This window comes from Peromyscus maniculatus, chromosome 11 (assembly GCF_049852395.1).
Source record: "Peromyscus maniculatus bairdii isolate BWxNUB_F1_BW_parent chromosome 11, HU_Pman_BW_mat_3.1, whole genome shotgun sequence".
Classification (NCBI taxonomy): domain Eukaryota; kingdom Metazoa; phylum Chordata; class Mammalia; order Rodentia; family Cricetidae; genus Peromyscus; species Peromyscus maniculatus.
The window spans coordinates 86898033-86919117 of NC_134862.1; the positions used below are offsets into that span (position 1 = coordinate 86898033).

At 45.9% G+C, this 21085-nt stretch overlaps 1 non-coding gene across 1 annotated transcript; it reads left to right on the forward strand.

Annotated features, from left to right (window-relative positions):
• Window positions 1–19701: 19701 nt before the first annotated feature.
• On the forward strand, window positions 19702–19804 carry LOC121821485 (U6 spliceosomal RNA). Its single transcript, XR_006062305.1, has one exon. It is a non-coding gene; the product is annotated as a U6 spliceosomal RNA (small nuclear RNA).
• Window positions 19805–21085: the final 1281 nt, after the last annotated feature.

Sequence of the window (21085 nt, forward strand, 5' to 3'; positions counted from 1 at the left end):
AAAGAACTACAGTCCCACAGAACTACAGTCCTACAGAACTACAGCCCTACAGAACTACAGCCCTACAGAACTACAGCCCTACAGAACTACAGCCCTACAGAACTACAGTCCTACAGAACTACAGCCCTACAGAACTACAGTCCTACAGAACTACAGTCCTACAGAACTACAGAACTACAGAACTACAGTCCTACAGAACTATAGTCCCACAGAACTTCAGCCCTACAGAACTACAGCCCTACAGAACTACAGTCCTACAGAACTATAGAACTACAGTCCTATAGAACTACAGTCCTACAGAACTACAGTCCCACAGAACTACAGTCCTACAGAACTACAGTCCCACAGAACTACAGTCTACAGAATTGCAGTCCTACAGAACTACAGTCCCACAGAACTACAGTCCTACAGAACTACAGTCCTACAGTTCTACAGTTCTACAGAACTACAGTCCTGCAGAACTACAGTCCTACAGTTCTACAGTTCTACAGAACTACAGTCCTACAGAACTACAGTCCTACAGAACTACAGTCCTACAGTTCTACAGTTCTACAGAACTACAGTCCTACAGAACTACAGTCCTACAGAACTACAGTCCCACAGAACTACAGTCCTACAGAACTACAGTCCTACAGAACTACAGTCCTACAGTCCTACAGAACTACAGAACTACAGTCCTGCAGAACTACAGTCCTACAGAACTACAGTCCTACAGAACTACAGTCCTACAGAACTACAGAACTACAGTCCTACAGAACTACAGAACTACAGAACTACAGTCCTGCAGAACTACAGTCCTACAGAACTGCAGGCACGGACCACCAGGTTCAGGGAAAGGGAACTTTCAAACAGGAAACAGATGGCAACCTCAGTGTGGTGTACTGGTGCGCTCCTGTCCCTTAGCCAGTTAGGAGATTGAGGCCAGAGGATCTCTTGATTTCAAGAGTTTGGCTCATGCACTGGCCAAGTGGATCATCAGATAACGGTGCTTGCCAAAGAGCCTAATAACCTGAGTTTGATTCCTGGGGACCACATGGAGAGGGAGAGAACTGACATCTGACCTCCACAGGAAGGCACATATTCTCTTGTGCATGCAACACACACACACACACACACACACACACACACACACACACATACACGTGCGCGCGCACAAACAATATTTTAAAAAAATTTAAGAGTTTAGGTCCAGCTTGGACAACAGTAAGACCCCATATTTTATAAAGAGAAGAAAGAAAAAAAAAAACCCTCAATAGCAGCACTTTATAGCACTCTATGGTGTATTCTTCATATATAAAATTTACACCTATTTACTTATATTTGTGTGTGTGTGTGTGTGTGTGTGTGTGTGTGTGTGTGTGTGTGTGTAGGTCAGGACAGCTTGAGGGAATCGGTTCTCTCTGTCCATCATGTGGGTCCTGAATATCAAACTCTTGACATCAGGCCTTACCTGCTTGCTCATCTCACCAGCTCTCTTTATACTTTTATGGCAGTTATCTTCTTCTAAGACTGGAAAAAAAAAGATGTAATGTTAGGGATATTGACTAGGGCAAAGCCTCAGCTAATTAAGTTGGTAAACAGACCAGGAGGTGATGAGAAGGGACTTGTTGAGAGCAGGTGAGTTCTATTGACTGCTGAGGCTCAACACTAACTTTAAATCTGGTTCTCCCAAGACATCCATCTTAGTTACTGTTCTATTGCTATGAGGAGACACTATGGCCAAGGCTGATAGGAGAAAGCATTTAATTGGGGGCTTGCTTACAGTTTCAGATGGTGAGCCTGTGACCATCATGCTGAGGAGTGTGGCAGCAGGCAGGAAGCCACGGTGCTGCAGCGGTAGGTGAGAGCTCACATCTTACCTGCAAGTTGGAGGCAGAGAACAGACAGCCAACAAGTCCTGACATGGGCTTTTGGCACTTCAAAGACCAATCCCAGGGACACACTTTCTCCAACAAAGCCACACCTCCTAATCCTTCCCAAACAGTTCCACCAACTGGGGACCGAGCATTCAAACATATGAGCCTATGGGGGCCATTCTCATTCAAACCAGCACAGCACTGCATACAACTTCCTCCCCCTATACTTTATTATCCACCCCAGGTGCAAGGGAAGCTGAAAATATATTTTTCTTTTCTTTGGGATCCTTGCTTCCCAGATTAAAAGAAAAGTTATGTTATAGGGGGAAAGGGAGTTAATGAATATTATGTATGCACTCTCAAAATATATTACCATTTTGCAAATTAGACATTTCCATAATAAATCTGAGTTTTCATATATTTGGATAAAAAAGTCTAAGATGGAATTAAGATTTTGGCCTGGAAGAAGAAAATGAATGCTCATCTCAGCAGGCTGAAAGGGAGAGCCGGAGAAAGTGGAGGAGACCTAAGAAGGTGGAGCTGAGGGAAATGCAGGAGGTGATGCTGTTCTAGGACTGGGGGATGACTCGGGAGCTTGCATTCTAGTTTGGTAAAGCTAGCATTTTGAGAGGACTAACCTTGTGGTGGATGGATTGACCAAAAAAAGACACCTGGGACAAGAAGGGAGCCAGGGAGCCATCCCAGGCCCAGGGCATGAAGTGGTAAGTATTGTTGGAGGTTTTTCACACGGGCTTGTTCTTACTTATGAGTGCCTAGCCTTAGCTTGGCTTAGTTTCTAGCCAGCTCTCCTTAACTCAAATGATCCCATCTACCTTTTGCCTCTGGGATTCTCCTTTTCTCTAACTTCTGTAAATCTTACTCTGACTCCGTGGCTTGTTGGCTGTGTAGCTGGGTGGCTGGCCCCTGGAGTCCTCCTCCTTCTCTGGCTCCTAGATCTTAGCTCTCCCCTCCCAGTTTTCTCCTTCTGTATATTCTCTCTGCCTGCCAACCCTGCCTATCCTTTCTCCTGCCTTGCTATTGGCCAGTTCTTTATCAAACCATCAGGTGTTTCAGACAGGCACAGTAACACACCTTAAAATACTCTACTACAGGTAAGTATTCAGAACTGTGAGATGAGCCACAATGGGGTCCTTTCGAATGTTCTGGTTGTCACTTTTCTTTGGGTGGGTGGGAGGGTCCCAAGACAGGGTTTCTCTGTGTAGCCCTGGCTGTCCTGGAACTTGCTCTGTAGACCAGGCTAGTCCTGAACTCACAGAGATCCACTTGCCTCTGCCTCCCAAGTACTGAGATTAGAAGCGTGTGACACCAGTACCTGGCTTGGTTGTGTGTGTCACATTTTAAAAAGGGAAAAACACACAGGTGAAACAAATGTTAGCGATACCTTTGGGACTGTTGTGCCCTCATCACAAGACACCCCCCCCCCCCCAGCAAGACCACCACAGAGCCAATATCCCATGCAAGCACACAGGGGTTTATTAATAACAAAACAGGCCAGGGGCTTTGTCCATGTGGAGGAGGATGGCCCCGGAGCACTCACTTTAAGGAGTTTATGTAGGAAAGGTTTACATGCAGAGGGTTACATATCTCGGGATTGGATGAGGGGCCAGGGGTGAGGTAGTTTTTGAAGTTACTGGCTGAACTATAAGCATGAGGTTACTGAAGGCTAACAGGATTCAGGGTATCTACAGAGACATACATTTTTACTCCCTCTGTCCTGTTTTTGCTGAACCCAGGATATATACATTCAGATTTATTGTTGCAGTCCTTCTCTCCCCTGAGTTAACTTCTGGTCGTTCTAAAACTGCTGGTCAGCAAATACCTTTAGAGGAGTGTGGGTATGGGGGTGTGGGGGTGCCTCTCAAGAGGGCTACTGATTTTTCCCTTTCAGGGCTAGAGAAATGATTCAGCGGCTCTTAACCAGAGAGCCGTCTCTCTAGCCCAGTTAAATCCATCTCAAGAATTCCACAGCCAGGTGTGGCTACCAGCCTCCATACTGGACAGCATATGCCCTATGGGCAATGAGGACAGAAGAGAAAGTCCAGTTTGAGACACGTGGCTTATCAAGGATGAACATTTCCAACAAGACCCATACAGTCTCCATCTGACAAAAGTATGACCTCTCCCTGTTCCCCACACTCGGTCCCGTTACAGGACCTTTCCCTTTCTCTGGAAGGCTTTCTTCCTTCTCTTTGTGCCTAGGAAAGTATTAACTTACCTTGAGAGCCTCTGCTCAGATACCGTCTCTGGGAAATCCAGCCCAGAGCCCTGAGACCTGAGAAGTGGCCTTGCATTCTTTGTCTCTGGTGAGTGTTTTTGTAGATCTGTAATTTGCCTGAGATCAAGGACCCTTAATTATGTCTGAGTCCCTGGAATGAGGCATGCTGTCTTCTAGGGTCTCAATAAAGGTAAACTAAAGAAGATGTCTAGTGTGGCCAGGATCCCACTTCTCTGCTGACGCTTTAGGTGGATGGACTTTATTTCATTTTATTTAATTAATTAATGTGTATGTGTTGGGTGTGTGTTGAGGTGCATGTATGTATATGTGAGAGTATGCGTACATGTGTGGCCTTCCTCAGTTGCTGTCACTTTGTGCTGGGACATCCCTGCAAGCATCGAAGCCAGCCGGTGGTGCACGCCTTTAATCTCAGCACTTGGGAGGCAGAGCCAGGTGGATCTCTGTGAGTTCGAGGCCAGCCTGGTCTACAGAGCGAGATCCAGGACAGGCACCAAAACTACACAGAGAAACCCTGTCTGGAAAAACAACAACAAAGAATCACTGCCAGAAGGGTAACAAACTGTGAAGAGGTGAGAATGAAAATTTGGTACAGCCAGAGGAGGTCAGTCACACTGGATCAAAACTTCTAGAGGGTCTGATCCCTGTGGTTTAATTTTCTTACAAATCTAAACACTGTAAAACTTTTCGGGGGGTGGGGAGTCTCCCCACGACAATTCTCATAACAAAGCTTCAGGGATGGCTGCATCCAAATTCTCTTGCAAAGTACCTGAGACCTTCATCATGGTAATGAGTTCTATTGACTGGTAAACCATGCTCTGAGCAGTGACCTAGAGAGGAAGAATTGGTAAAGAGCAGAGGATGCATTCTATTGATGGAGGATGCAAAGCACAGGGCATCTTTTGTAAGGATGAGGTTTTTGTTTGTCGTTTGTTTTTATTTTTGGAGACGGAGGTTTCTCGGTGTAGCCCTGGCTGTCCTGGAACTTGAGTTGAAGACCAGGCTGGCCTTGAACTCACAGGGATCTGCCTGTCTCTGCCTCCAGAGTGCTGGGATTAAAGGTGTGTGCCACCACAATTCACATAGGGATGGGTTTTATTCACTGAGAGACAAAGTCTAAGGGCCTAAGCAATTCCCAGGAGTTGGGGGATTCAGGTGGAGGCTGGCTCCTGGTAGAACAGCAAAGGATCACCAGGTTGTTTGGCCAGCTCTCCCTCCAGCATTCGGTGTGACCAGGTGTCATGCTTGCTTCCTTGGAAGAAAGCAGGTTTGCGTGCTTACCAATTCTGGTTTCTCCAGTGCTCACTCTAGGCGGTGCTTCCTACAACTTTGGTATTGTTAAGTTATTAAACATGTTTTTCTTTAATCAAAGTCTATTTTGTGTGTGTGTGTGTATGTGTGTGGGGGTGTGTGTGCTTGACATTCTGTGTAGGTGAAGGTCAGAGGACAACTTGCAGGAGTCAGTTCTCTCCTTCTACCCTGTGGGTTCCAGGGACTGAAGTCAGGCCATCTTGCTTGGCAGACCTTTGCCTGCTGAGCCAATTCTTCGACAGTCTTGGTTAGGGTTGCTATTGCTGTGATGAAACACCATGACCAAAAACAACCTGGAAGGGAAAAGATGGGTTTGGCTTACACTTCCATATCATCACCGAAGGAAGTCAGAACAGGAACTCAAGCAGGGCTGGAACCTGGAGGCAGGAGCTGATGCAGAGGCCATGGAGGGGTGTTGCTCACTGGCTTGGGCATCATGCCTGCTTTTTATAGAACCCAGGACCACCAGCCCAGAGATGGCACCACTCACAATGGGCTGGGTCCTCTCTTAGTTATTATTATGCGGTGCTGTGTTATTCATTAAGCGGCGCTGTTTACTGTTCGAGAAAAGCCATGAGGCACAACAAAACCCACTTAAGAGTTTGTTAGGGGAAAGGGAACAGGGGGCAGTGCTTAGTTAGGCCTATGAGAAATGGTGCAGGGAGAGAGAGGAAGAAGAGGGGAGAGGAGTCTGTGACCCGATTTTTATGGATTCCTCCACACATGAGCATATGGGTTTATGTAGCTACGCCACGCATGCGCATAGACTACGTGATCACACAGTGCAGAGATTGCGTAGGACGTAAAGCCCTGGAATGAATAAACATCTTGCCCGGCTACTGGACAGCACATGTGGGTCATGTAGTTGGAGGAGTGTCCAGGAATCCCAGCACCCTCCCCATCAATCACTAATTAAGCCAATGCCTTACAGGCTTGTCTGCTTACAGCCATATTGTCTGAAGGCGTTTTGTCAATTGAGGGTCCCTCCTCTTAGATGGCTATAGTTTGGGTCAAGTTGACATAAAAATAGCCAGCACATCCACCTTGGTTTTTGAGACAAAACCTCATTGAGATTTTAGCGCTCATCAATTTTTTTTTTTTTTTTCCCGAGACAGGGTTTCTCTGTGTAGCTTTGTGCCTTTCCTGGAACTCACTCAGTAGCCCTGGCTGGCCTCAAACTCACAGAGATTCACCTAGCTCTGCCTCCCGAGTGCTGGGATTAAAGGTGTGTGCCACCACTGCCCAGCTCTCATCAGATTTGACTAGTGAGGAAGCCCGGAGATCTACCTGGCTCTGCCTCCTAACACCGGGATTATAAGCATGTAGGGTATTTTATTGAGTGTGCTATCTCCCTGATCCCTGTACATGAATTAACTTACTGTGACAGGGTCTCATATTGACAAGCCAGGCTTGAACTTGCTATGTAGCCAAGGATGACCTTGAACCCCTGGTCCTCCTGCCTCTGTTCAAGCCCTGAAATTAGGATAATTTCAGGTAATGCTTTTAAAAGCCTTGCTTCTCTTCCGAATTCCACTTTCACTCCAAATTGACAAGCCCCTTCCAGGAGCAGAGGTCAAGGACAGCGTCAAAGGATAACCCCAGACGTAAACTGATGCAAGCTTAGGTCTGATATCAGTGCTCAGTGATGCCGAGTAAATGCAATCAAAATTACTATGTGTGTCTTTTACCATTGCCTTTCAGGAGGACGGACAATAGCAGATTTTCTTTTTTAAGATTTATTTTACACGTATCAATGTTTTGCCTGTATACATGTTAAGTTGTAAGTGTACCACATGTGTGCCTGGTGCTGGAGGAGGCCAGATGTGAGCATCAGATCCCGGGAAACTGCAGTTATGATGGCGATGAGCCAGCATGTGGATGCTGGGAATGGAACCCAGGACCTCTACTACAGCAAGTATTCTTTTTTTTTTTTTTCCGAGACAGGGTTTCTCTGTGTAGCTTTGCGCCTTTCCTGGAACTCACTCTGTAGACCAGGCTGGCCTCGAACTCACAGAGATCCTCCTGGCTCTGCCTCCCGAGTGCTGGGATTAAAGGTGTGCGCCACACCACCGCCCGGCTAAAAAATTTTTTTGAGACAAGGTTTCTTTGTATAAGCCCTGGCTGTCCTGGAACTCATTGCGCAGACCAGGCTGGCCTTGAACTCAGAGATCTGTCTCTGCCTCCCAAGTGCTGGGATTAAAGGCGTGTGCCGCCGCCGCCGCCGCCGCCGCCGCCGCCGCCGCCGCCACCACCACCACCACTGCCTCCTCCCAACGAGTGTTCTTAACACACTGAACCCACTCTCTAGCCCCCATATAGCAATTCTTGGACAACAACCAAGAGGACTTCTCCAATTATATGAGGGTGACTCACCTAAGCAAGTGTGTTTCAGCTCACTCTTCTCTGTTTTGAGGTAAGGGATATTGCCGCCCGCCCCTCCCACCCCCTCATACTTGTCACAGTCCCACAAGCAATGATGCCAACAGATCATTGGCCAGCATCTCTTAGACCTTGTGAGCAACAATAATTCTTTCCCTGTCTGAAAGAGTGTCTCTCTGCATAGCCCAGGCCAGCTTGAAGTCTGTCCTCCTGTGGGGAGGAGGATGGTGCTGGGACCACGGGTGTGCGCCGCCATGCCTGGCACCCTTTTGTCTTCAGGAGGTGATACTTCCAGTTGTTTATTTTAGTAATTGAAACACAACTCAGCAGCTCTTCACCGTTCACTCTGGATTTTTCCTGCTGTGTGTGGTTCTAACCCCAGACTACCTCATGGACCTATCTTTTATAGCTCACCCCTTGGGCAAGCTGGTTTGTTCTACAGGCCCCTCTGGTTTGTTCCATTCCCATTTAAGATCAACAGTAGAGGGTTAGGGATTTAGCTCAGTGGTAGAGCGCTTGCCTAGCAAGCACAAGGCCCTGGGTTCGATCCTCAGCTCCAAAAATAAATAAATAAATAAATAATATCAACAGTAGATTCTAGAAGCAGCTTTTCCATATTATTTGAGGCTTTAACATATTTATTTTTATTTTATTTATGTGTATGTGTGTATGTCTGCTTAAGTGTGTGCCTTTTGTGTGTGAGTACCAGTGGGGGCCAGAGGAGGGAATCAGGTCCCCAGAGCTGGAGTTATAGGTTATAAGCCTCATGATGTGGGTTCTAGGATTTGAACTCTGATCTTCTGTTGAGACACACACAGACACACAGACACACACACATACACACACACACACACACACACACACACACACACACACGGGGCTGGGTATTGACATTGTCTTCTTGAGTTGCTCTCCACTTTACTTTTTAAGTTGCGGTCCCTCATTGGACCTGTATCTCACTGATTAGGCACGGCTGACTGGCCAGTGAGTTCCAGGGATCTGCCTGTCCCTATTTTTCCAGTGGGAGCCTAGGTTTTTATATGAGTGCTGGGAATCTTACGCTTGCTCAGCAAGCATCTTACTGACTGAGCCCTCGCCCCAGGCCTAATGACGCCTCTTATAATTAACAAAATACACTGAAAGTCAACTAAAGCCCCACAAGGTTGAGGAAAGATAATAGAGGGGGGATCCTCCCCCACGTTTTAAAAATGGCCTTAAGGGCTGAAGCCATAGCCTAGTCCATACTAAGCAGGGCCCGACCACTGAGCTACACCCCCAGCCTTTCCTTTTAATTTTGCAATAGTGTTCTCCCCAAATCACCCAGACTGAACTCACTCTGTAGCCCAGGCTGGTTTCGAATGTGCATCTCCCCGCCTCAGCCCCTCGAGTAGCAGAGATGACAGGCCTGCACACCCAGCCCAGCATGTGGCAGTTGCTTGAGTGCCTCTGAAGAATAGCATTTTGGCAGGCAGAACAACAGTATCTTATGGTGGAAGGTATCACCTCAGAACCTCAGCGCCAAGATCTAAAGCCTGACTTCAGACCCTCCAGGCTGTTTGTGCTTGACAGTGGGCGTGTCCCGGAAACAACAGCAGACAGAAATAAGCTTCGTGTGAAATAGCATGTGTGTGTCTGCCAATAACCTAAAAGCTGTAAATCTCAAAAATAACCCTGGGAAATAAGATGCTGTCTGTAGATGTAACCAACCGCCTTATTAAATAAGAAACACAGAACCAATGCAAAGAAGAAAGCCAAGAGGTCAGAGCTAAGAGCTAAAACCTTACCCTTCCTCCTGCGGTTGTCCTACCTCTCCGAACCAAAGCTAGTTCCTGTGTTAAAGTCTTTATGTAGAGTTTCTGTTCTGCCTTCTCATTGGTTGTAAACCCAACCACATGACCACTTCGTCACGGCCTGTCTATATGGACCTTCAGGTCTTTTATGGTTAGTATTGAGATTAAAGGCATGTGTTTCCAATGCTGGCTGTATCCCTGAACACACAGAGATTTATAAAGCTCTGCCTAATAAGAGCTGGGATTACAAGCGTATGCCACCACTGCCCTGCTTTCCTATGGCTTGCTAATAGCTCTGACCCCTGGGCAACTTTATTTATTAACATACAAATAACATTTTAATACAAATAAAATATCACCATAGCTGTCATTACCCTCATTTTAAAGATAAGGATCCTGTAGGAGAGGTTAAATTAATTGTCCAGGGCTCCATAGCAAATTAAGTGGCAAACCAGAACCCAGGAGCCTGGCTACAGGGTTTTGTTGTTGTTTGTTTGTTTGTTTGTTTTTGAGACAGGGTTTCTCTGTGTAGCTTTGGAGCCTTTCCTGGATCTCACTCTGTAGCCCAGGCTGGCCTCAAACTCACAGAGATCCACCTGCCTCTGCCTACCCTCCCCAGTGCTGGGATTAAAGGCAAGCGCCACCACCGCCTGGCCTGGCTACAGGTTTTAACCACAGAAAGACTCTCAAGTAAGTGACAGTTCACAAGAAAGCCTTTCTGAATGGCTATGCCTGCCACAAATGGCAGCAATTACCTGATGCCCAGAAGGGGGCTGTGGGGTTGAAGGGACAGCCTGAGAAAAGCCGTGCAGTGTGGAGGCATTCAGGATTTCCTCTAAACTAGCTTCAGGAGAGGAAGGTTGAAAGAGGACAGAAGTGTCTCTGGACAGGAAGCTGGGAAGCTATCTCTATACCAGGTTAGAAAATGTGCTGGGCGGGCGGAGGTGGTGCACGCCTTTAATCCCAGCACTTGGGAGGCAGAGGCAGGCGGATCTCTGTGAGTTCGAGGCCAACATGGTCTACAAAGCAAGATCCAGGACAGGCTCCAAAGCTACAGAGAAACCCTGTCTCGAAAAACCAAAAAAAGAAAAGAAAACAGAAAATGTATGAGGGGCCAGTGGGATGGCTCAGTGGTGAAGGGGATTGCTGCCCAGCCTGATGACCTGAGTTCAAGCCCTGGGTCCCATGTGTGGAAAAGTGAGAACCGATTCTCTGACCATGAACTCCGTGGCAAGTGTGTGTAGCCACCGGCCCCCACCTCCTAAAATAAATATGTTAAAAAAAATAAAGTCAAAGAAGAGAATGTGTGGGGCTAGTTGATTCTGACATGGTTGGTTTTGCTTTGTTTTAGTTTTGGTGCTGGGAACCATTATGTTAATCAGAGTCACAGACATCCACCTTCTTGAGTGCTAGCCACCATGCCCGGACCACCACGCTCTTCCAACAAGAAGTATGTTGGATCTGATGTCTTTATGAATCCTATTTGCTATTACAGCATAAACTTTAATGGGTAAAAGCATTTTTAAATCTTAGAAAACAAACATGATAAAGATAGATCCTGTGTAGAGGGGTCCCGAAACAGCTTGACCACACAGCTGCCATGACAGGCTTAGAGGCCCAGACACAGCTTCTGTGACAGGCTTACTGGCAGGCAACACCCAGACCCAGGAAAAGCCATGAGCTGACCCCACCTAGGGAGGGCCTGCATCTAAGGGGAAGTACCTGACATCCCAAACATTCCAACCATTAGATAAGATGGCCAGATGTCCCTGAGTCTAGCACACACCTATTTTTGTTTTACAGATACCCCTAGACAAATGTCAACCAATCAGGGTCCTGGCTCCTGGAAAACCCCTCACCCCAACCTCTGCTATGATAAAAACTGTACCCCGCCTGGGCTCAGGGCTCTCTGCTCTCACCACTGTGTTGGATGGACCGAGGGACCAAGCCCCTGAGCTTGAAGGTAATAAAGGCTCTTTGCTTTTACATACCAGATTCAGTCTCTGTGATGGTCTTTTGGGGGTCCCCTCGATCAGAGCATAACATCTGCATATGCAACTAACTAATAATATCAGAGTGAGGGGTCCTGAGGAGGTGGCTCAGGAGCTAAGATTAAGTTTTTAGCTCTTGTAGAGGACCTGAGTTCAGTTCCCAGCACCCACATCTGGTGACTCACAACTGTCTGTGACTATAGTTCCAGGAGATCTGACTCATTCTTTCAACCTCTGAGGGCACCCAAAGACACACACACACACACACACACACACACACACACACACACACACACACACCCAATAACAATAAAATAAAATCTTTAAAAAAACGCAAGGGAATATAAAATAATTAACTGTAAGAAAACTATAAAACAAAGTGTTGACAAAATGTACAAGGAAAGATGTTTCACTTTTCTTTCTTTTTATTTCATTTTTAAGTTTAATTTACTTTTGGTTTCTGCTTGTTTGTTTTTGAGACAAGGTCTTACTGTATAGCCTTGGCTGGCCTTGAACTCACAAAGATCCATCTCTGCCTCTGCCTCCTGAGTGCTGGGATTAAAGGGTGCATCACCATGCTCAGCTCCAGGAAGGAAAATATGAAATGAACAAAATATCAAACTCACGAAGTAGTGGTGACTGTCTCCATATAGTAATAGACATTGAAATGCCACAGAGAAAATGATCAGAAAATGGTGACAAACAGGAGAGGTGGCTTTAAAACTTCCCCAGGACAGAATGGGTTCACTTACCACCTTTCAATTAAAAGTGAGCCCACAAAATGGCTCAGTGGATAGAGGTGCCTGCTGCCAAGCCTCACAGCCTGAGTTCGAGCCCTGGCCTCGGGGGTCATTCAGCACCTAAACTACAGCATGTGGACATGTTGGCATCAGAGTGGGACACTTGGTCTCGCCTTGAGACTCGTTAAATGGATGGTGAATCCTAGCAGAAAGGAATTGGAGCGTTGCGTAGGCCGAACCTTGGACAAATAGCAGTTGCTCAGGCTGAGTGAGATTATTGGTTGGACCAGCTGAAAAGATGTGAATAGGCATCAGGGAGAGGTAGGTTTCCCAAATACAAGGTGCGGTAGTTTGAATGAGAAATGTCCTCCATTAGCTCTGTTTGAACACTGGACCCCCAGCTGGTGGGACGGTTTGGGGAGACGGTGCAGCTGTGCTGGAGTAAGTATGTCCCTGAGGGTGGCCTTTGGGAGTTCATGGTCTCACCCCACTTTCCATCTGCTCTTTCTGCTTCATACCTCTGGTTGGGATGTGACCTCTTAGCTTCCTGCTTCTGCTGTCCGCTGCTGTACCTTCCTGCCATAATGGACTCCTGCTTCTCTAGAACTGTAAGCCAAAACCAAAATCCAAAACAAAACACCAGCGTTCTGTTCTTTCTTCCATAAGTCACGTTTGTGTGGTATTTTATCACAACAACAGAAAGGTAACTTGATACACAAGGCAGTCAAGATTTTAGGCTCTAGAGTGGTGGTGCACGCCTTTAACCCCAGCACTTGGGAGATAGAGGCAGGCAGATCTCTGTGAGTTCGAGGCCAGCTTGGTCTATGAAGTGAATTCTAGGACAGCCATTGTGACACAGAGAAACCCTGTCTCAAAACTATCCCCTCCCCGATACTGTGAAAAAAGATCTTTTAGGCTCTCAGGACTGGAACTTGATATGTAGGCCAGACTGACCTTGGACTGGCAGGCATCCGCTTGCCTCTGCCTGCTGAGTGCTGGGATTAATGGGTATGCCACCAATCAGAGGAAGGTGGGAGTTTTTGTTAGACAAGAACACACTATGTAACCCAGCTCGACCTTTGACTAGTGATTCCTGCCTCAGCCTCCTGAGAGCTCTTAGTATAAGCCTGACACACCATAACCAGCTCCAGACCGGAGTTTTCTTGTTTGTTTTCAAATTATTTATTTGTGTGTGTGTGTGTGTGTGTGTGTGTGTGTGTGTGTGTGTGTGTGTGTTGTATGGGCATGCACACCACAGCTTGCATGTGGAGGTTGGAACGCAGCTTTGTGGAATGCGTTTTCCTCTTCTTCTATCTTTATGTGTGTTCCAGGATCAGAATTAGAATGTCGGTTCTGCATGGCAAGTGCCTTTCCCTATTGAACCATTTTGCTGGTCCAAATGTTTAAGATCTCTAACTTTTTTCTCTCTTTTATTTCTTCAGTGCTAAGAATTAAATTTTGGGCCCTGTGAGTGCTGCTAGGCAAGCGCTCCATCACAGAGCTACAACCCTATCCCCCTTTTTTTGTATTTGTTTGTTTTATTCTGAGACGGGATCTCTGGTAGCCTAGGCTGACCTCAAAGTTGTTATGTAGCTGAGAATGACCTTGAACTTCTGATCTTCTTGCTGGGATTATACCCAAGAGGAAGGGATAAAAGATATCGGTCATCTCTGAACATGTCTTAGATCACTTAGTTTATGCTGCAAACCAAAAGTTCTCCAGTTTGTAAAATTTTATGCAAATTCTTACCTGGGGAACAGTTCCAGTTTTGACATGTTAGACAACGTTGCTGCCATTTTTGTTGCCCCAGCTACTGCTCTGAAGTATTCATTATGACAGAGACTGTGTGAGGTGATTTGCAAAATGCCCGAGGATGGCAGCCTAAGCTGGGTTAGCTCAGTGGTGGAGCATTTGCCCCCCAGGGAAGAGGGCCTGGTTCCATCTCCTGTACCAGAAGTGAAATCCAAAAGCCCAAAGCCTTGCTTTGAGGAATGAATAAACACTCAGCAATATGGTAACTGCTTGAGAAAGCCCATTAACATCTGAGAGCAACAGGGCCAGAAATCTGAACTATAGTCTGCAAATATTTACTAAGCGTATTGTATAGTAAAGGCATGGATTACGTTGGCACCCAATGGAAGCTGACTCATACATTTTAAAGTGTGTTTGGATAATCAAAAGAAAATTACTTTTTAATTGTCATATACAATTATTTGTTTTATGTTTTTTGTGGGGGTTGGGGGTACAGGTACGTGCACCCCAGCAAATGCATGTGGAGGCCAGAGGAGGATGTCAGATGTCTTCCTGTATCTCTCCATGCCTTATTTCTTTTAAGACATGATATCTTACTGAACTGGAAATTCACCTGAGGCTAGGCTGTGTGGCCAGCCAGCTCCCAGGATCCACCTGACTCTTCACCCTCGTTCTGGGGTTGCAGGCACGCACGGCCATGTCTGGCATTTGATTAACTTTTAGACTGCAAACCATGTTTTCTGGGAAACAACCCCAGTGGGAGAGGAAGAAACTTCTCCCCAGTCTACCTGGGGCAATGCAGTCTCTCTCTTGTGAAGTTTCTGACATAAAGTAGTTCTCAGTATATGTAAGTCTCTTTGCCTCCTTCCTCACCAGCCTATGTTATAGAATAATCTTTTTGTACACTGTGAAGACATGTCTTTGCCAATGTGCCTTCTAATTGATTTAATAAAAGGCCGACTGGCCAATAGTCAGTACTCGGGAGGCAGAGACAAGTGGATCTCTGTGAGTTCAGCCTGGTCTATAAGAGTAAGTTCCAGGTCAGCCAGGGCTGTCACACAGAGAAACCATCTTGAAAAACAAACAAAACAAATAAAAAAACAAACAATAAAGGGGACAAAAAAAAAAGAAAGAAATATGGATTAATAAGATGTAAGCACTACTTAGTAGCAAGCCTAAGCTATTGGCTGAGCATTTATAATTAATAATAGTCTCGGTGTGGTTATTTGGGAGCTGGCTGGCAGGACAGACCTGACTGGTGGGACAGAAAAACTCCACCTACAAGCCTAAGCAGTCAAAATTTCTTAACTTCTGCCTTGAAGGAAGAAACCCTACCAACATCTAAAATGGCTGTCCAATAGCAAATAGTTAAGAAGGTTACATGTAAGGTGCTGATCGAGCACAAGAAAGGTGGACTGAATCTGTTTCCTCTGTGGGTATTGAGGGGTAAACTTGGGAGTCACCAGGTAAAGCTCCAGGCTGCCCGGCAGAGCTCTGAGCTCTAGATGCAGAAAGCAGCCAACTAGTCTCTCAGAGAATGTAGCAGGCTGGATATAATCCCTCTTGGGTTAACTGGACACAGACAAATGGGGCCAGGAGAGATTTCCTCAGAGGTCAGCTCTGGGTTGTTGCTTCATAAGCTGTGTCCAGACAAGCAGGAGAAGCTACCCCTGTTCTGTGAAATGACTACCAGGGTTCACTCATGACACTCTGGCAGCTGTCGGGGGCCCTCTGGAGCAAATGGACCCACTAGAGGACCTGACAATTGTTCAAATGCCACACTGGGTTGTTGGAGCAACCTCCTGCCACTCAAACTGAAATTACCCAGGCTGGAGTTCAAGGAGCTACAAAGTGACCCTTTTTCTAGCGTTTGTCTCCCAAAGTCTTTGAAATTTTTTCCAGGATGTTAAAAAACAAAACAAAAACATAATATTTTCATTTTCTTTCTTCTTTCCCCTCCTTCCTTCCTTCCTTCCTTCCTTCCTTCCTTCCTTCCTTCCTTCCTTCCTTCCTTCCTTCCTCCCTCCCTCCCTCCCTCCTTCCCTCCCTCTCTTTCTTTCTTTAATTTTGAGACAAGGTCTCAATTCTGGCTGGTCTGGCACTTTATCTGCAGACCAGGATGGCCTCAAACCAGAGATTTGCCTGCTACTGCTTCTGAAGGCTGGGATTAGAGGTATGTGCCAGCACACCCTGTTAGCCCCCACAGAGGCCAGAAGAGGGTGTCAGATCCTCTGGAACTGGAGTTACAGTCCTGAGTTAGCCATCATGTGGGTGCTGGGAACTGAATCCAGTAATTGCTCTTTACCACTGAACCATCTTGCCAGCCCCCAAAATTACTTTTTTAAAAATTATAAGCTGGGCGGTGGTGGCGCACGCCTTTAATCCCAGCACTCGGAAGGCAGAGCCAGGCGGATCTCTGTGAGTTCGAGGCCAGCCTGGGATACCAAGTGAGTTCCAGGAAGGCGCAAAGCTACACAGAGAAACCCTGTCTCGAAAAACCAAATATATATATATATTTGCTGGGTGTGGTGGGATACTTAGAATGACCTTATCTCCAAAATACCTAAATAGGGCCCTGCTCTTCACCTGGGCAGCACAGTAGAGCTAATCCACCAGAAAGTTAAAAAACAAAATACATGGGTAAGGCTTAGTGGAACACACCTTTAGTGCTGGTAATTAGGAGACTGAGGCAGGTGGATTTCTGTGAGTCTGAGGCCAGCCTTGTCTACATAGTAAGTTCTAGGTCAGATAGAGGATACATAGTGAGGCTTTGTCCCAAAAAAACCGAACCAAAATATACATTTGTTTGTTTGTTTGTTTGTCCATTTGGCACGTATTTGGAGGTCAGAGTACAGCTTTCCGAAGTCACTTTTCCATTCCTCGTGGGTTGCCGGGACTGGGACTGAACTCAGGTCATCAGGCTTGGCTGCAGATGCTTTTACCTCCTGAGTCGTCTCGCACAGTAACTGCTTTCACTGTGTGGCTGCTCGCCCCAGACTGTGTAAAAGTGTTTGACTTATTAGGAACCCAGGGAACATCACAACCCGCGAGGAAGTAGCGCCCTCATTGAACAGCTGAAAGAGCTGAGTGCGACTCAAAGGCTCAGATGGTTTGCCTGAGTTCATCTAGCCAGCAAGTAGCAAGGATAGGATTTGAACTCATGCCCATTGTGTTTTAATTTTTTTTTTTCTTTTTCAGGGTTTGAATGTGTATGTAAGGCAAGAAGTCTATGCCAACACAGAATCATTTGTGAAGATTAACGGAGAAAATGTATGCAAGTACACAGTCCAGGCATACAGGGGGTGGGGGGATCAGTAAACATTCTTTTTTTATTTTTGAGATGATCTCATTATGTAGTCCTATCTGGCCTGGAACTCAGGCTTGCCCAGAACTCATGGAGTCCCACTTTCCTCTGTCTCCTTACTGCTGGGGTTAAAGGCGTGAGCTACCTTGCTTGCCTAGTACTTATTTTTTATCAAATTCCTGGCTTGGGGAGGGGGGAAATGGAGGTGTGAGGATCAGAAGTTCAAGCATATCTTTAGCTAGATAGCAAGTTCAAGTACAGCTGGGGATACAAGAGTCCCTGTCTCAAAAACAAACAAACAAACAAACAAACAAACAAACAAGCAAGTAGTTTACACCCTGCAACATGTGCAGTAGGGTAGGACAATGCTTTTCCTTTATTTTTTATTTTTTTATATTATTTATTTATTTATTTTTTGGAGGGGAGGACAATGCTTTTCTGTTAGTGGGGTTCAGGGACAATTATTATTTACTTAAAAATAGTAGCTCTCACATGGCTCCCCTACTAAGTCAGTTGGCCAAGTTAAAAATAGACTCCAAACAGAGCAAGAACAGAAATTCAATCTTCCCTATCAAGTCATGGGAAGCAGTGGTGGCTGCCACTGAAAAAGAGCCCGAGCGAACTGACTATGCATTTGCATGAAATGAACCCATCTCTGGTTGAGTTTCAGCCTGTCCCTTTTCCACAGCAGAAAGAACATGCATATGCATACACATGCAAATCAGCGGACTAAGATAATAAATGACTGCTTATCTGCAGTACGATGCATAAATTTCTTAATGTTGGGGGTTGATACTAACATAGATATGGTACAACAATATTCAGGTCCTTGAAATATCTTTAAGTGGAGGAGAAAGGATTTATTTATTTATGTAATTAGAAAAGAAAAAGGGACTAGGTCTCCCTGTGTGGTAGTGCCGTTTGGCCTGGAACTTGATATGCACACCAGGCTGGCTTCAAACTCACAACAATGCTCCTGCCTCAGCCTTCCAAGTGATAGGATTATAGATGTGTGCCAACACACCCAACAACAGTAATAATTAATGTTTCAAGCATTTGAGATGCAGATGCCCACATGGCTAGGTTGGTTAGTAGCTGGACCAGGAGGATAAACATTACCTTGAGCTCAGTTCGCAGTGGTGGATTAAAGAGCTGGGTTAACACTGCTGTTCTGTCATTTGAAACCCTGAGAACTGACTGGCAAGGCAGATAAGTACTCTGTTCACTGTGCCAGGTACTCACTCCCCAGAACCTCAGCTGCCTCTCAAAAAATGCTGCTGACACACACCTTTAATCCCAGCACTCAGGAGGCAGAGGCAAGTAGATCTCTGTGTGAGAAAGACCAGCCTGGTCTATCCAGTGACTTTCAGGACAGCCAAGGCTACACACAACAAAAACTGGAGCTCAAGTTCTCACTCAGTCTCTTCCCTTTAAGTTGTTCTTTGGAGTGCTTGGTTCTTTTTCTCTGTCTTTAGGGTACTTCAGCTGTGGACATAATTATTAAATGAGAGAGCCATCAAATGTATACCCTTAGACCACATTATCTTAGACCACCACCAAGATGACCAAGGGTGGGGCGGCGGTGGTGCATGCCTTTAATCCCAGCATTCGGGAGGCAGAGCCAGTTGGATCTCTGAGTTCAAGGCTAGCCTGGTCTACAGAGCAAAATCTAGGTCAGGCACCAAAACTGCACAGAGAAACCCTGTCTCGTGTGTGTGTGTGTGTGTGTGTGTGTGTGTGTGTGTGTGTGTGTGTGTGTGTGTATGTGTGTGTGTGTGTGTGTATGTGTGTGTGTGTGTGTGTGTGTGTGTGACAATGGCAAAACCAGATATGGTGGCACATGCCTATAATCCCATCACTTGGGAACTTGAGGGAGAATTGCTGTGTGTTCAGGGCCAGCTTGGTCTATAGAATGAGATTTTTTTTTTTTTTGGTTTTTCAAGATGGAGTTTCTCTGTGTAGCTTTGGAGCCTGTCCTGGAACTCGCTCTGTAGACTGGGCTGACCTTGAACTCACAGAGATCCTATCTTAAAACATGTTCCCCTCCCCCCACTGCAGAATATGGCAGATGGATGTGTATTATAACTTAAAGTAATAGCAATATAAAAAAATACTGTTCTGAGCCAAGCATGGTGGCAGGCAGATCTGTATGAATTGGAGGCCAGCCTGATTTACATAGTAAGTTCTAAGACAGCCAGAGCTACACAGTGAGACCCTGTCTAAAAAAAAAAAATTCTCCCATAAAAATACAGATAAAAGCAGATACATTTAAGGAATGAATTTGTTGGGTGCCATAAAAAGAATAAGAAAAAAAAAACCCTAGAGTGCTCTCTTTGATAGCACATATTCTAAAATTAGAACAATACAGAGATTAGCCTGGCCCTGTGCAAGGCTGACAAGCAAATTCATGAAGCATTCCATATTTAAAAAGAAACAAAGTCCTACAGAAGGACTAGGGCAAAACTGATTTACAAATTTATGAGCGTTATTTCCTCCTAAAAAAGAGTTTGAAAGGGGCTTATACTTGTAAAATGCCGTGGAAATTAAGAAAATTGGGGCTACAAACACTGGAGAGTGGAGTGGCCGCTAGTGTAAAATCTGGAGTCCAGTTACCTGTGTTTGGTCAATACACACTGGTCTTCAGAGGAGGGACCCCACTTTTTGGCACAATTTTCTAGAATGATAAGTTGGGGTGGGGGACTAACCAGAGTAAGTTGTGAGTCCTTCCTGTATGTTACATATGGACTGAGCACACAGGACCCTTAATATTAGATCTTATAGCCTTCTGAAAGTAATGGAGGCTGTAAGTATTATTGACTGCTTGAGGTAAAGAATAAAGGAGAAGAGGCGGCCAAGGATGAGCATTCCTTCTCTGCCTCTGGCCCGCAGTGATGTGGACTGCTTTCTCGGCTACACCATCCCCCTCTGAAACGGTGCACGCACAGAAATCTTTGCTCCTTAAGGTGTCTGTTGGATATTTTTCTATAGGGACAAGGAAAGTAACTAATATGGGATGTGGACTTGAAAGGGAGGATGGGTTCAAAACGGGAAGCGCTCAGCCAGGACCATTTTAAACTCACACCAGAGCATTGGCTGGAATAGCAATGTCTTGGATGTCAGCTTTGTATGCCACAGGAACAGTTGCTTGGCTGAGGTGTCTTTGGTTCACTCCCTGAGAGCTGAGTGAATAGGACATTGGGTGTCTTGCTTTCCATATGTATTTAAAAAATTTAATTTATGTATATAGGTGTTTTGCCTGCATGTATGTATGTCTGTATAGTGTGTATGTGTGATGTTGGCAGTGGCCAGAAGAAGGTCAGATCCCCTGGAACTAGAGTTATAGCCGGTTGTGAGCTGCCATGTAGGCGTTGTGAATTGAACACAGGCTGAGCTCTGTGATGGTTAATTTTGTTAACTTGGCACAACCTAGGGGGAAGAGACTCTCACTGAGGTTAAGGCTAGGCCTGTGGGTGTGTCTGTGGGGGTTTACTTGATTGCTTAATAGAGGTAGGAAGACCCACCTACTGAGGGCGGCATCATTCCCTAGGTTTGGGTCCTGGGTAGGTACAGATGGGTCTGAGCAGGGGTGCATTTATTCTTTCTGCTCTTGACTGCGGCTGTGACTGGCCGCCTCTGGGTCCTTTCACCTTGACTTCCCCTCAGTGTTAGACTGCATCAGAAGAATATACCTCTTCTCCCTTAGACTTG